The 14,798-nt window shown below is 38.7% G+C and overlaps 1 pseudogene; it reads right to left on the bottom strand.

Moving 5' to 3' along the window:
- Positions 1-1,034: 1,034 nt before the first annotated feature.
- LOC110307293 (small ribosomal subunit protein eS28 pseudogene) lies at positions 1,035-1,244 on the bottom strand (annotated as a pseudogene).
- Between the last annotated feature and the right edge of the window lie 13,554 nt (positions 1,245-14,798).

Here is a 14,798-nt window from a genome sequence, read left to right as displayed (position 1 = left end):
GACTTGCCAACTTTATATGCCCCAGTACAGGGGAACGCCAGGGCCAAAAAGTGGGAGTGGGTGGGTAGGGGAGTGGGGGGGGGAGGGTATGGGGGACTTTTGGGATAGCATTGGAAATGTAATTGAGGAAAATACCTAATAAAAAATATTTTAAAAACAGAAAAAAAAATCATTTTATGTAAAGGCAGTGGTTTGTATGAACTCTCCTTGTTTCTTTCTCACTTCCTGTCATTTGCTCACTCCTCCAAATTGCTGTTGGCATACACTGCATGTCATGTCTGACACTCTGGTATCCTAATATGAATACAAAGATGCTTGAATGAGAATGCCTTTACTTAGAGATAAGTTATTCTTGAAAACGGAAGACCCCAAACAATCTTCTGTACTCATTTATTCTATTTAGAAATTTATCCTGTGCTCTTCCAAGAACACCTCCAAGTGTAGATACAAGTAAGACCTTAGTTCCCCTCAAAGACATCTGGTTTTCCTTTTTCTTTCTGTAAACTATTAGCACTATGGCTATTCTTTCCACCGTGCTACCTTAGTAGCGGAAAAAGAGATGTATGCAAATATATGGAGAGATGCAGACCATTTTTCTGTGTTTAGTAATTTATAGAAAGAGCTGAATGCATTTTCCAAGCTTCTTAAAATCTGCAGAAACTGTGTGAGAAAAAGAAAGCAACCTCATTGGGATCTTTAAGGAAAGAGTTGGATAAAGAATACAAAGAGGACATTGAGAATGGATTCCCCCAAATCTGTTTTTAACAACAAAAGAAAGAAAACAGCAAATGAAGAAAGAGAAGACCCATAAGAAATAGTTTACAAATACAGTGCAAGGTCATTTTATCCATACGTGATTCCCTTAACAAATGAAAACAAACAAGTAGTTATGTGAGTGTTTTACTGTAGAAGATATGACTAACATTTCTCAATGTATTTTGTTTCATTTTTTTCTTTTAATATAAATGCTTTATTTAACAGTTGCTGGTCATTCCGTGAACTAAGTAGTGGATATCCAGAACCCAGCAGCAAGGTCAGCACAACCTTCGAGCTTCTCTTTCTGACTCCAATAAGGTGAGCAGGTCAACCTCTCGAACGGGACCTTTGACATTTCGGATGATAGAGCGGCTGGTGTCATCCATAAATTCCACTCGCACCTGCGTGCATTGTCCCTGCGAACCGGTCCTGCCCAGCACTTTGGTTACCCTAGCCAGCTTGATGGGCTGCACCCGACTCGTGTCCATAATGTCGGCGACCTGGCTGAGATCTCTTTTGTTTTAAATGGCAGTAGTTTTTCTGCCAAAGGATAATGCTCTTTAAAGGTACAATAACAATGCAATGCAATGAAAACGAGAAGCTGGCTGTGTTGGAGGCATAAGTCAGAAGTTGCTCCAGAACAGTTACTGCTGTGGTTTGAATATGAAATGTTCATCATGAGGTTCTACAGTGCTGGTGCTGTCAGGACAGGGTATGGGGAGTTTAGAAGGAAGAGTGTTGCTGGAGGAAGTCCCTCATTGGCAATGGGGATTGGGCTTTTATAATTACCCCCTGTCTTAGTTAGGGTTTTACTGCTGTGAACAGACACCATAACCAAGGCAAGTCTTATAAAAAACAACATTTAGTTGGGGCTGCTTACAGGTTCAGAGGTTCAGTCCATTATCATCAAGGTGGGAGCATGGCAGTATCCAGGCAGGCATGGCGCAGGCAGAGCTGAGAGTTCCATGTCTTCATCCAAAGACTGCTAGTGGAAGACTGACTTCCAGGCAACCAGGGTGAGGATCTTAAGCCCACACCCACAGTGACACACCCATTCCAACCAGGTCACACCTATTCCAACAAGGCCACACCTTCAGATGGTGCTACTCCATGATCCAAGGATATACAAACCATCACACCCCCCAACTTGCTCTTTTTCCTTAGCTTCCTGTGATTAATCAGCTTCCTGCTATTATATTTCTGTTGGTGCCACATCTTTCCTGCCATGATGGCCTCTAGCTCCCTGTAAGTGTAACACACAGGCAAACAAACAACAAAGGCACACCAAAATCCATTCTCCCCTAAGATGCTTTTTGTTGGGTATTCTATCAGAGCAATAGAAAAGTCTCATATGTATACATTTCTGGCTTTAGTATCTCATTGTTGTCTATGATCCACATGTGTATCTTTATGTATCTATCATCTATCTATCTATCTATCTATCTATCTATCTATCTATCTATCTATCATCTATTTATCTACCTACTTATCTACCTACATGCATACCTATCTATCATCTACTCATCCATTCATTATGATAACATCATTGTCTTGGGTTCAGTGTTGTACTATAAATTTTATAAGATTGCCATTAAACAAAAGCTGAAAAGGTATAGAAGAGATCTCTGCAATATTAATAATTAGAACTCAGTGGAAATCTCCAAGTCCTAAACAAAAATCTCAGAAAAATCTGGGAAACCCAAGTAGACCTTGCAAGCTAACAAGCATATAACAATAACAAAGGCAGAATAAAACTATGTACCCATACAACTCTAACCCCTTTTCTATAGAACGTTGTGAATGCTTTCAATTGCTGATTTCAGCTTAAGTTGATGACAGTTCTGGGCATGAAGACTTGGGAGTTCAGCCAAGGCCAGCTGTAACCTTGTAGAATGGAACAAGTTGCTCTAGGGAAGCAGTTCACAATTTGTGTTTCAAGACCAATTTGGGTCAAACAACCTTTTCACAGGGGCCACATAAGACTTTCAGAAAACACAGATACTTATGATTCATAACAGTAGCAAACTTTTAAAGTAGCAACAATAAATTTGTTATTGGAGGTCATCCCAAGGTAAGGAACTGTAGTAAAAAGTCACTGCATGAGTAAGGTTGAAGACTTCTGGTCTAGACAATCTTTGGCAATGAATCTTCAACTCCAATCTCTCAGATGACAGGAAGTCAAATATATTATTTTGGCATAAAACATGGACACGACACACATTTAGATTTTCATGCTTACATGAAAACATGCAATGAGAAAATCTTGGGATGAAAAACCTTAAGCCATAACACAACTTGAAATACATACCATTGTGCAAACAAACCACTGTGCACACATATTGCTGTGCACAGAGTTGAGAAGCTGCTCTTTGCACCCCTGTGCTTGCTTTGTTCTTGAAATGTTACTTAAGCTTGTTTTCACCTAACTTGTTTAATACAATAGAAACCGTGGATAAGGCATGCTCTAGGAGAATGTTCCACACACAACATCTCTATATCACAACTTAGACCATCAGACTGTGAGAGCACCATTTGCAATGTCCTGCCTTTCATCTCTATCCTTTACTTTGGCTTCTAGCATACATCCCTTTTACTCTCCTTTGCATGTATTTTGGTTTTCAATACCTGCACTCAACCTACACTCATAATTTCTGGTGGTAGTTTATTTGATTCTTAACATGAACTATAGGCATACATGTAACTTCTGGTAGATAGGTATTCTATTAAACAACTTCACAAATAAGTACATATATGATGGCCCCTTATAAGCTAAACTAGAAGAAGGAAGCAGAATCATCATCTTGTGAAGACAAGTGGAATGGACCAATTATTGATTTAGTATGCTTACCTAGAAGAATACTTCCTGCCTTTCACTTGCTAGTCTTAGTAAGTCCATATGACTGTGACTAAATACACATTTATATTTAACAAACACTATACTAAGTTATTCAACCTGGTATCTCAGTCATTTGTAAGATGCTAGCCTCATGTTTGCAGGGACAAAGCCCATGATGGTAGCAGTGGTTGAGTTCACCTTACGCTGTTGCTTCTCCATTTCTCATCTCAAGCAGGTTCATGGGCTTGGGTTGCTTTCTTCTATGACATCTGATTTTATGTCAATTTGATCCAAGCTAAAGTTACTTTACGAAGGGAAACACTGATGCAGAACTTTCCCCAACAAGACTGGCCTTTGGGTAAGCCTGTGGGGCATATTCTTCATTGATGATTGATATATTAGAGCCCAGCTCACTGCTCTAGATGGTACCATGCCTAGGTAGTTGAGAAAACTCTGAGGTATAAGCTAGTAAGCATTAGTTCTGTCCTCCACTTTCCTCCCTGGAGTTTCTCTCCCGTCTTTCTTTCTTGTATGTATGTATGTATGCATGTATGTATGTATGTATGTATGTATGTATTTAAGTTTTATTAGGTATTTTCTTCATTTACATTTCCAGTGCTATCCCAAAAGTCCCCCATACCCTCCCCCCCACTCCCCTACCCACTTCTTGGCCCTGGCATTCCCCTGTACTGAGGCATATACAGTTTGCACAACTAATAGGCCTCTCTTCCCAGTGATGGCCGACTAGGCCATCTTCTGATACATATGCAGCTAGAGACATGAGTTCCAGGGGGTACTGGTTAGTTCATATTGTTGTTCTACCTATAGGGTTGAAGATCCCTTTAACTCCTTGGGTACTTTCTCTAGCTCCTCCATTGGGGGGCCCTGTGATCCATCCAATAGCTAACTGTGAGCATCCTCTTCTGTGTTTATTAGGCCCCGGCATAGTCTCACAAGAGACAGCTATATCAGGGTCCTTTCAGCAAAATCTTGCTAATGTACACAATGGTGTCAGTGTTTGGAGGCTGATTATGGGATGGATCCCTGGATATGGCAGTGTCTAGATGGTCCATCCTTTCATCACACTTCCAAATTTTGTCTCTGTAACTCCTTCCATGGGTTATTTGTTCCCAATTCTAAGAAGGGGCAAAGTGTCCACACTTTGGTCGTCATTCTTCTTGAGTTTCATGTGTTTTGCAAATTGTATCTTATATCTTGGGTATTCTAAGATTCTGGGCTAATATCCACTTATCAGTGAGTACACATCACGTGAGTTCTTTTGTGATTGGATTGCTTCACTCAGGATGATGCCCTCCAGGTCCATCCTTTTGCCTAGGAATTTCATAAATTCATTCTTTTTAATAGCTGAATAGTACTCCATTTTGTAAATGTACCACATTTTCTGTATCCATTCCTCTGATGAGGGGAATCTGGGTTTTTTCCAGCTTCTAGCTATTATAAATAAGGCTGCTATGAACACAGTGGAGCATGTGTCCTTCCTACCAGTTGGAACTTCTTCTGGATATATGCCCAGCGGAGGTATTGCGGAATCCTCCGATAGTACTATGTCCAGTTTTCTGAGGAACCGCCAGACTGATTTCCAGAGTGGTTGAACAAGCTTCCAATCCCATCAACAATGGAGGAGTGCTCCTCTTTCTCCACATCCTTGCCAGCATCTACTGTCACCTGAAATTTTGCTCTTAGCCATTCTGACTGGTGTGAGGTAGAATCTCAGTGTTTTTGGACTACAAGCTTTCAGATGCAATACATCTTTCATTCTATAACTTGCCTTTGATTGTGGTATTTTCTCATAACAATAGAACCCATAACTAAAATACCTTCACTTTATTCAGATATAAATTTCCCAACACTAAGCTCTGGCAGCATCTTCCCATAACCAACAATTTATGCAACGGCTATTCTATTTAAATCTTTGTAAATGTCCTGACTTACATGACTCTATCTCTCTACTTTCCTTACTTTAATCTCAGTGCAGACAGGATCACATCTGTAAATCTTCTTTGCTATTGAACTGAGAGGTCACTCCCTCTTCCTTCCAGATATTGATCATTTAGGAACTCAACAAATGCACCATGTGTCATTAGAAATATTTTAAGTGTCACAAAGAAACACAAAAATGTTAATGTGTCCACAGTGAGGTAACAATGTGATCAAGAAGCTCCAAAATCACAACCTATTCATAATAACACAAAGAAGAGCAGCAAATGGTTAATATGAATTTAGTGCTTTGAATGCTAACTGGCAATCAGCATGGGAACAATTAGAAATACTAAAGAATTAAAACAAATCAATTTTATTGAATTTACTTCAGATCATATGGCTGACAGCTAAGTGCATTGTTGTAGATGTTTCTTTCTTCACTGTTAATATAACCAGTGGGTCAGTTTTCACCACACTCAAAACTCAGCATAGCAGCTGACAAGTCCATTGGGTGGGAATGCCAGGAAGTACATTTTAGGGAAAACGAATGACAGCGAACAGACCCTGTACCCAGTGGAAATGTTCATAGAAACAATTTCTAGTTCAATTAATAATTCAGTATAATTTACAGACAATCCTTCTTCCATTGCTTCACCATGTAATGATTATTTAGACAATGAAGCACAACATTTTTAATTGCTAACATTAGAAAATATCAGTCAGCATGCTCAAAACTACCATTTGAGTAATCCTGAGTAGAGACAAAAATGCCACACAGCCCTGGTTACTCTGGCCAAGACAAAGTGATATTTGTGCTACAATTTTTGGAACCTTTACTTCTTCAGAGCTATAATTTTGTGTTATTTTTGTCACTGGCGACATTGAGGGTAGTGCTACTTATGATATTCTTACCTGACTCAGTGACCCTCCTGATTGCTTTCACACATGCAATTAGAGTTTACAGTAATGTCCTAATTATGATGATAGGAAAAAAGATGCAAGTGCCTTTTATGGACTATGTTCTATGGAGATTGCATCCAGACATCATTTTCTTCTGATCATAATCATCAAGAAGAGAAAAGAAAGGATACCTTAGAGATCAGCAGCCCTGCATTCAGATATGGGATTTAATAATCTCACCTAAAATAAACCGACTTTGTTAATTCATCCTCCAAATAGCAAATGCAGTTGTGATTGTGTGTTAGAGACAGGCTGAACTGAGCATCATCCAATGTTTATTATCTAGATTATCTTTGGCATGGTCATAATTTTTCTTTAATGTATATCTGTGTTCTGTAAAATTTAGATGGCAAATATGGGCACCTCCAGAATTATTATATAGATGGGTAATAAATGTTATTTATTATTGCTATATAATAAAATATACATTTATCCAGTAAGTATCTCATTGTTGTCTATGATTAAATCTCATTCAAAACAGGTACTACAGATTTCCAAGTGTTTCCTTTCAGGTGACATTAATATTGCCTCGGGCTTGTCAGGAAAATGATTTTTACAGAAATTCACTTTTTATTTGTACTGTCTCAAAGCCTAAATGTTCATCATTCAATGATCTATTTCTGCACTCAAGAACCATATAAGACTAGTTTAGTTTAAAGGAAATAAAAGTAGAAATGTAATTCCTCAGTCATACTAGCCACAGCTTAGTGTTGAACCATAAAGCCTGGTTAGTGGCTGGAGACTTTTAAGAACTGTATTGTTCAGGATTGTGTAGAGAAAAAAATATTTATTGAGCAGTAGACAACATTTATTCTAATTTTTATTATTAAAATATGACTAGCCATGGCAATTTTTCAATATTTACATGTTTGGGTCAAAATATACTTAGATCCTCATCTAAAATGCTACTTTGACCCAGAGAAAGGCATAAAGATGAAAGCTCTTGGACTCATCTAGATCTTTCCTTCTTGAACATGTTCAACTTCAGTGTTATGTGCACACACTCATGGCATACATAATCAAGTCAGATTAACACCCATGAAAGAAGACACTCCATGTCTCTAGACCTTGCCATTTTAATTAGCGCTTTACTATTTGGAGTTAGATAAGGATATTGGTGTGACTAACCTCACTCACAAGGGAAAGACCTCAGCCTGGGAACCAACGCCTCGAGTTGAGATGCGAAATCAATCTCTGAGTGAGCGATAGGAAGGAGATTGTCTGAAATGTCTCTTTCACCTCTTGTTCATCTCTCCCTCTTCTATAGCAGGAACAGACAGACCTTAGAAAATGCCAGGTGAAGTAGTGTGGTAAAAGATCAGTACTTCCCATCTAAAATGGACCAAAGTACCATTGCATGTACATGCACACATGCTCACAGATTCTTTATTTAATCAAACAAACAATAACACCCAAAGAAGCCAGAGAATCTATCAGAAACTGATCTTGTTTTCCAAATGAAGGCAAAACTCATCACTTCCCAGGTTAGAACAGCTGAGACCCATCAACTACCAGAAAACAATTTGTTCAGAGTAGAAGCTGTCACCAGCTATTACCACGTGGAACATGAAGAGCTGCTGCACACCTCAGCTTCTTGATGCAGCAGGCATGTTCCCATTCCACTTGACAGCTGTGGACATTGGAATAATACAAAACATAACCTAATCAACAGACTGTGAAAAATCTGAAAGCTAAAGACAGATGTTCAACTACTCTCGCCACCTTTCATATTTAATTATATTTACGCATGTGCATGCAGTGGGGTGGGGCAAGAATTATGTCAACTCCTTTAAGACATCCTTTCTTACTGCCAACTTAATGATGGAGAGGGTTAGGATTCTCCAATACCATCCTCAAGTGTCCCAAATTTAACCTCCTGGTGGCTCATGAGCCTTGATCAGTCTGTGTTTCATCTGTCAGTTTGCAATACAACTCTTCATTCAGGAACTCCATGTTCCCTTCTGCTGTCCCTTTGCAGGTTACTCTACCCATGGTGCCACTGCATCTGCAGTAGCTTGATGCTGTCAGCATGCATCATCTGTTCCCAAACAGAGTGATTTTGAGTAATCTATTTTATATCTAAACGGAAGAGCAAATAAATGCATATATTTTTCTTTTCTTTGTCCAAGCCAAGAACTCTAAAAAGTATCTCAGAAGTGAAAAAGAAAACTACCACATCTAATAAGAATCAACTCTATTATGATATAGATAGATATATATCATATATATCATGATATATCCATATCCATATCCATATCCATATCCATATCCATATCCATATCCATATCCATATCTATATCTATATCTATATCTATATCTATATCTATATCTATATCTATCTATATATATATCTATATATAGTGGAGGTAACAGAATTAGCCTGCCTGTACACAACAGAAACACACACACACACACTCTCACACTCACACACTGACTGAAAGGCATATTTTACTTCCTTATTAGTGACTCAAAAGATAGTGATGGAATTATAGAAATCTGGTGAATGCCCTATAGTCTAGCCTATTACAACCACTTCAGAATGCTGGTCTAGTATAGAGTTGAGAAAAGCTGGGACTAGAGGAGATTTTTTATGATTTTGATATGAAGTATCTACACAAGGCTCATGTACTGGGTGACTAGCTTGGTGACTAGCTGATAGAGCTCTTTGTAACGTTAGCATGTAGGACCTGGTAGGGAGAATTTGGTCTTTGGGGATGTGTTTTCATAAGTCATGCTTTACTTCTGGCCTCTCCTCACTGTCTCTGCTTCCTGTCCATTATGAGACAATCAGCGTTCTTCCTAGGATGCAGCCACTCTTATAACATTCTGCATCACAAGGTTCACAGAAAGCACAGAACCAAATGGTCAGATACTGAACCCATTGCGCGCAGGAGCTAAGATCAATCTGTCTTCTCCAACCTTGTTCTTTCTGTTGCACAATGATGACACTTGTAATTGTACAGAGAATTGGTACCAGATAACTTGTACATAATAATGGTATTTTGGTTAGGACACATCAGAAATTGTATGTGGGAGGCACTGGAAAAGGACCCTAGTGTTTCAAAAAGACTTTAATGGCTATTGGTAGTGGGGACGAGAATGTCACAGTCCTGATAGAATTTTTGCCAGTAATGATTGCACTCATTAGGTTTCAAATGGAAATGAAGGCTCTATTAGAAAATGAACTAGAAGCAAAAGTGTTCTCTGACTATGTGTGTGTGTGTGTGTGTGTAGTGTAGTGTATAGAGCCTTTTAAAATCAGACTGAATTTAAAAGTAATGGATGAGTTGAGTCATTATGGCAGACAAAACTTCCGAAACAGTAGAGCATTCAGATTGCGGCATCCTGTTATGGATTGAATATTAAATGTTTCCCTTTACCCCCTGTTTTAAGGACTTGATCCTCAGCTGAAAATACTATTTGGGGAAGTTCCTTAAGTTTTGCTAGGTGAGAAAGAATTGGAAGAAGGAAATCATTGAAGGTATAATTTGGAGGTCAAACTGTTTCCTCTCCTTACTTACAGTCTCTTCTTCCTGTGGATCATTAGGTGAACAGTCTCCGGGACTACACATGGACAATGGGTAGAAAGGAGCAGGGGATGGAGATGAAGTACCACAATGGACACTTTTACTTCCCCTCAGCCAAAAAACTAAACAGACTGATCTCATCAACCTCCTGAAGATCAAATGGTAGGAGTTCTACAAATGAGATGTAGTCAGAATTTGGGCTAAATTGATACAGGTTTGATAAAGTGTATTTGAAACCTCACTTTGGATAACCTCATTTTAAACCAGTGTCCCCACACCTAAGGTACAATTGCTTCCAGTTCCTATAACTTCACAGACATGAGCCAACCCGTACTAGATACCCATGAAATAATAGGATTCACAGACAATTGTTCTTCTAAGAGTGAGCAGGCATAATTCTAAGCAAGGAGACTTTGATCTGTGAGTGATTTGCATAGCTTACATTCTGATATTAGTTCAGGTAAAAGTGTCCCATACTAACCAACTTTCTGAGTAAAACAGGCTCATGGGGTTAATATTCATTTTGTTCAGCATAAACAATTAAATCTAAGTTCCCACATGAAAACTGGGTTGGGTTTGGTTTCTGTCACCTTTTCATAGTGTGATCTGGAGCATTAATTTTAAATCATGTTGTTTCAGCTTCCTTGTCATTAAAGCAGGAGTAGTATAGATTCTCTTTACAGACCAGCAGTAAGAAATAAGCAAGGCAATTAATTGTAGCCATTTTGTCTATTGGAAATTGTACTCAGCTTGTGCACCACGGTGTTTATTTGGTGTGTAAATTCTTTCTAATCTAGAGGTCTCTTGGGAACAAGAGAATACAAAACATACTTATCCGGTATCCATTTCATAATAGGTCCCATCAAAAATTGTTCTTGGTAAAATACAAAGTATATTGATTTAAATTGAATGATTGAAGAGATATGGAGGAGTGCAGAGAATATTGTGGACAAAATTCTTGATGTGATGATTTATATTGCATGTTATAAAAAAAGATAGCCATGATGAGTGGCCACCGAGGAACATGTACTCTGTGAGAATTGTCCCCGGCTAGCTTTAGTGAAATCATGCAGGTGGGTCAGAACTGGCTGACCCCATCTCCCTCCAGTGGCAGGCTGAACTGCTGACCTAGTTTGACCTAATGGATTGTTTGTCCTAGAAGCTGGAATTGGAACACAGAGAACCTAGTCAATCTCTGTCAGACACCTGAACTGGGGGTGGGGGGTGGGGTAGGGAGGGTGAATGTACAGTGTTGGTTGGAGTGCTCTGTGCAGGCTGAAGCAGATATGTGGCCAAAGAAAGTTAATAGAGAAAGGAAAATAAAACTCATTTCAGAAGCCAGAGAACTGTGACCAAACCAGGAAGTTACTGCTTATTATTTATAAGGTTATATGACCTGAATCAAGATGCCTAACGTCTCTGTATTCCATTTCTTCTCATTGTGATGACTGGGTGACATGTGAGGTACTTGGGAGGGGCCCTGGGATCTAGTTCATTCTCTATAATGAATGCTTCCTTTAGTTACAACCTTCCTCATTCTCCAGTGTCATATGTCTGCATCCCTCTGGGTTGGCGATGTGCATCACCAACAAATCTACAAGTCAGAGCGACAGGTAGGAGGACATCTTGTTCCCTGACAATTTTCTTCTTTCCTAACTGATCTTGTACCAGGCTACTTTGTGCTTCTGAATTCCCTGAAGTATTTCAATAAATTATCCTCTTTGAAATTTTCTATTAACGTTGGTTTAATGCCTCAGCTCTTGTAACACATAATCTCCAAGGAAGAAACAGCACTTTGTGCTATCCTGTGGGATAGTTTGAACAAAATGTTCTCGACATTTTGGTGAGTGATCAGTACTAAGTGTACTAGCCTTTCCGGTATCTCTCGTATATAGAAGTTGCCTCTGTATTTGTGAAGTGCTTCAGCATTCTATGAAAATGGCAATAATCAAAGGGAGTGCAGGGCAGGAGAGTAATATGAAGCTCACAGATCATAAAGATGCCTCCAAATTATTATTATAATCTACATCTAAAACCGTTTCTGTTTCATGGCTCCCCCTGGTAAAAAAAATAAAACTCATAATTCAGTTAGGTAGTTTCTAGATGTGGTTGCTATTGAAAGAAACTCAAAACATATTCCCTGAGACCCTCTTATGGGTTAGACTGACATAATCATAAAAAATAAAAATGCTATTAAGTAGACTATAAATTTCAAAATGATACAGAAATGCAATAACCATACTGAAATTTGAAGAAAATAATAAAAGCAAACAAAAACTAAATAGACCCCCCAGTAGAGATAAATATCAAAATGGAAAAGTGCTGATTGCTGAGATTTCCCAATCTAGGCTAGTGCAGGGAAAACATGTTTTATGGGGTCCAGATAAATGCACGTGATATTTAAACTGCAATGCTCATAAATCATTAAGGATTTAAATAAAAGCATTCCAAAATAGAGATATTATTTCCCATATACAAAATAAACACACTTTGTTACACATAGTAAAATGAAAATGTTTGTAATACATGTGAATACAGCCCATAAATCTAACCCATAGGTAATTTCTGGCTTTGTAGCAATGCGGTAATCTGCAAAGTACTGCAAAACTAGATTTCCCTGAAACAAGTAATAAAATCAATTAAGAAAGTTTAGTCTTCACTGTTAAACCTAACCAAGCAAATAAAATGTGGAGCTCTTTGCAAATTCCTCAGAGATGCTCCGATCATTGCCTCCTCGGCACTATTATTAAAAGCATTTGTTTTAGTGAAGGTACTTCTCAACGCTACCCTAAAGCATACGCTAGCATGGATTTATAATCAGTTATGCAAGGTAAGCTGTTATGAGTGACAATTATAACATTGTTTCCACAAAAGCAGTTATACGAGGTGGCTCCTATGAAAAATGCCCTTCTTGGAATACCATAGTCTCAAGGTAATTGGCAGCCAAAATATAAATCATGGAGCACTGTGATGGTACTCCCAATTACATCCTCACGTACTCCATGCTGTGTACCCATGGGCTCTGCCCTTGATATCACTGCCAAGATTGACTTAACTTTGTTCATACAACAATGTATTCCATTTTAGAGAATGAAAAGTGCCACTTACATCTCATTAACAAAACTTTTGCTTTCTGGATTGCCCGTAGTTAAGGCACTGAGGCATTTATCTGGACAATAACACATGAGGCAAAATTTGGGGGGTGAAAAATAATGATTTTCTTCAAAAAAAATCTATATACATCTTTTTACCATCACCATTCATTTTCTAATGAGAGAACAAGCACATAGAATAGAAAAATAAAATTTAGGAATATTTGAGCAAAAAGATAGGAGTGCCCCAGTCCTGGATGGCACCAGTGAACTGCTGAGAAAATCCTTAAAATATTACCCCTAAATTACATAACCAAATAGATATTTTAATAACCACACTGTCTAAGCTATTTTCCCCCTATGAGTTGTCAAATTCTTCTCATTCATTATTAATAACACATCTTTTTCTGTCCTCACAACTGTCATTGTCTAGGGCTTTAGATGAAGTTGTCAGGCCTTCAAATTGCTAATGAGATCAAGTTTAAGGTCCGGCACACTGGGCATTATTTCAATGGCACTCTGCATTATCTCTTGGATTGTTCATGAGTCCTTAGAAAGTGGGTACCCCAGTTCTAGGAGAGGAACCTATGGTAGAGGACTTTTAACTTCTTGGCTTAATTCACACAACTAGTAAGTAAGAAGTGTGGGTATGGAATCTGAGGAAGCGTTCAAAGCCCTGATTCCAAAGTCACTCCTTTTTATACCTCTTAAGTTCCATCAATATTTCATTTATTCAAGATCAAGTCTCAGCTCATTGTTACAAAAGAAAAGCGTGTCTGCAGAGATGACTAGCTCAGACAGGGCTTTGAATAGCCAGAGGAGTATAATGCTTTCCTCCCGATGAGATTCTGTAGAATGTGCTGCGAGTTGTTGGGCTCATGGCATTATAGCCACATTGGTATCCCTGCTTCTTTTACCTCAGGTCTAAAATTGGCCAGGCAAAGGCAGGAGGATTCTCTTTCAGAGCTAGTAAGTACATGAAAAGTATAGAGCATTTTTATAAAAGGGCTTTAACATACTTCCATGGATGAGAGAGCTCTGGCTTTCTGCTATCATAGTTTAAGATGGCAAATTGTCCATGTTTTCTATATGTTGCAATGGCCATGGCACAGGTCACATGGGCTCTTGTCAATTTAACTTGCTGCTAAGTTTTGGAAATTATGGTTATATGCTTACATAGTTCTATAGTCATATGATCACATAACGACTTATTCATGTTTTAAAAAGACGGAGCGTTCCTATGTGTCCTCTCAGAAGTGAAGTAGATAGAGTCAGGCTGAGACATAGAGTGGAGACTTGTGAGAACAGGTGAAAGAAAGCTGTAGTAGACAAGACAATATATTAGAGCTGACATGGAAGCCCACAAGACAGCTTGACTATTATTCTGAGTTTCAGGTGAATCTAGAAGGCGCAAAACCATGGGCAAAGCCTTCACATGCTTGGTTCTTACAGGATTCATTAAACCTTAGATCTAGTAAACCAAGAACCTAATGAAGACACACATGCCTGTTTCAACTCTGCCCTGCACTTTTTCTAATCTGAAGGAGCTCCCCCAGGAGAAGAGAATGAGAGGCTGCACACGGTTCAGATGGGGTCATAACTAGCACCTGGATTTCTATAGTTAACACCCATTCCATTTATGAGCCAAGCTTTCTCTTTATGCACAATGGTGGTGTATTCCAGCCC

Source organism: Mus caroli, unplaced genomic scaffold (genome assembly GCF_978045245.1).
Source record: "Mus caroli unplaced genomic scaffold, Mus_caroli_1 scaffold_14, whole genome shotgun sequence".
Taxonomy (NCBI): Eukaryota; Metazoa; Chordata; class Mammalia; order Rodentia; family Muridae; genus Mus; species Mus caroli.
This window is presented reverse-complemented; position numbering and strand designations above follow the sequence as displayed.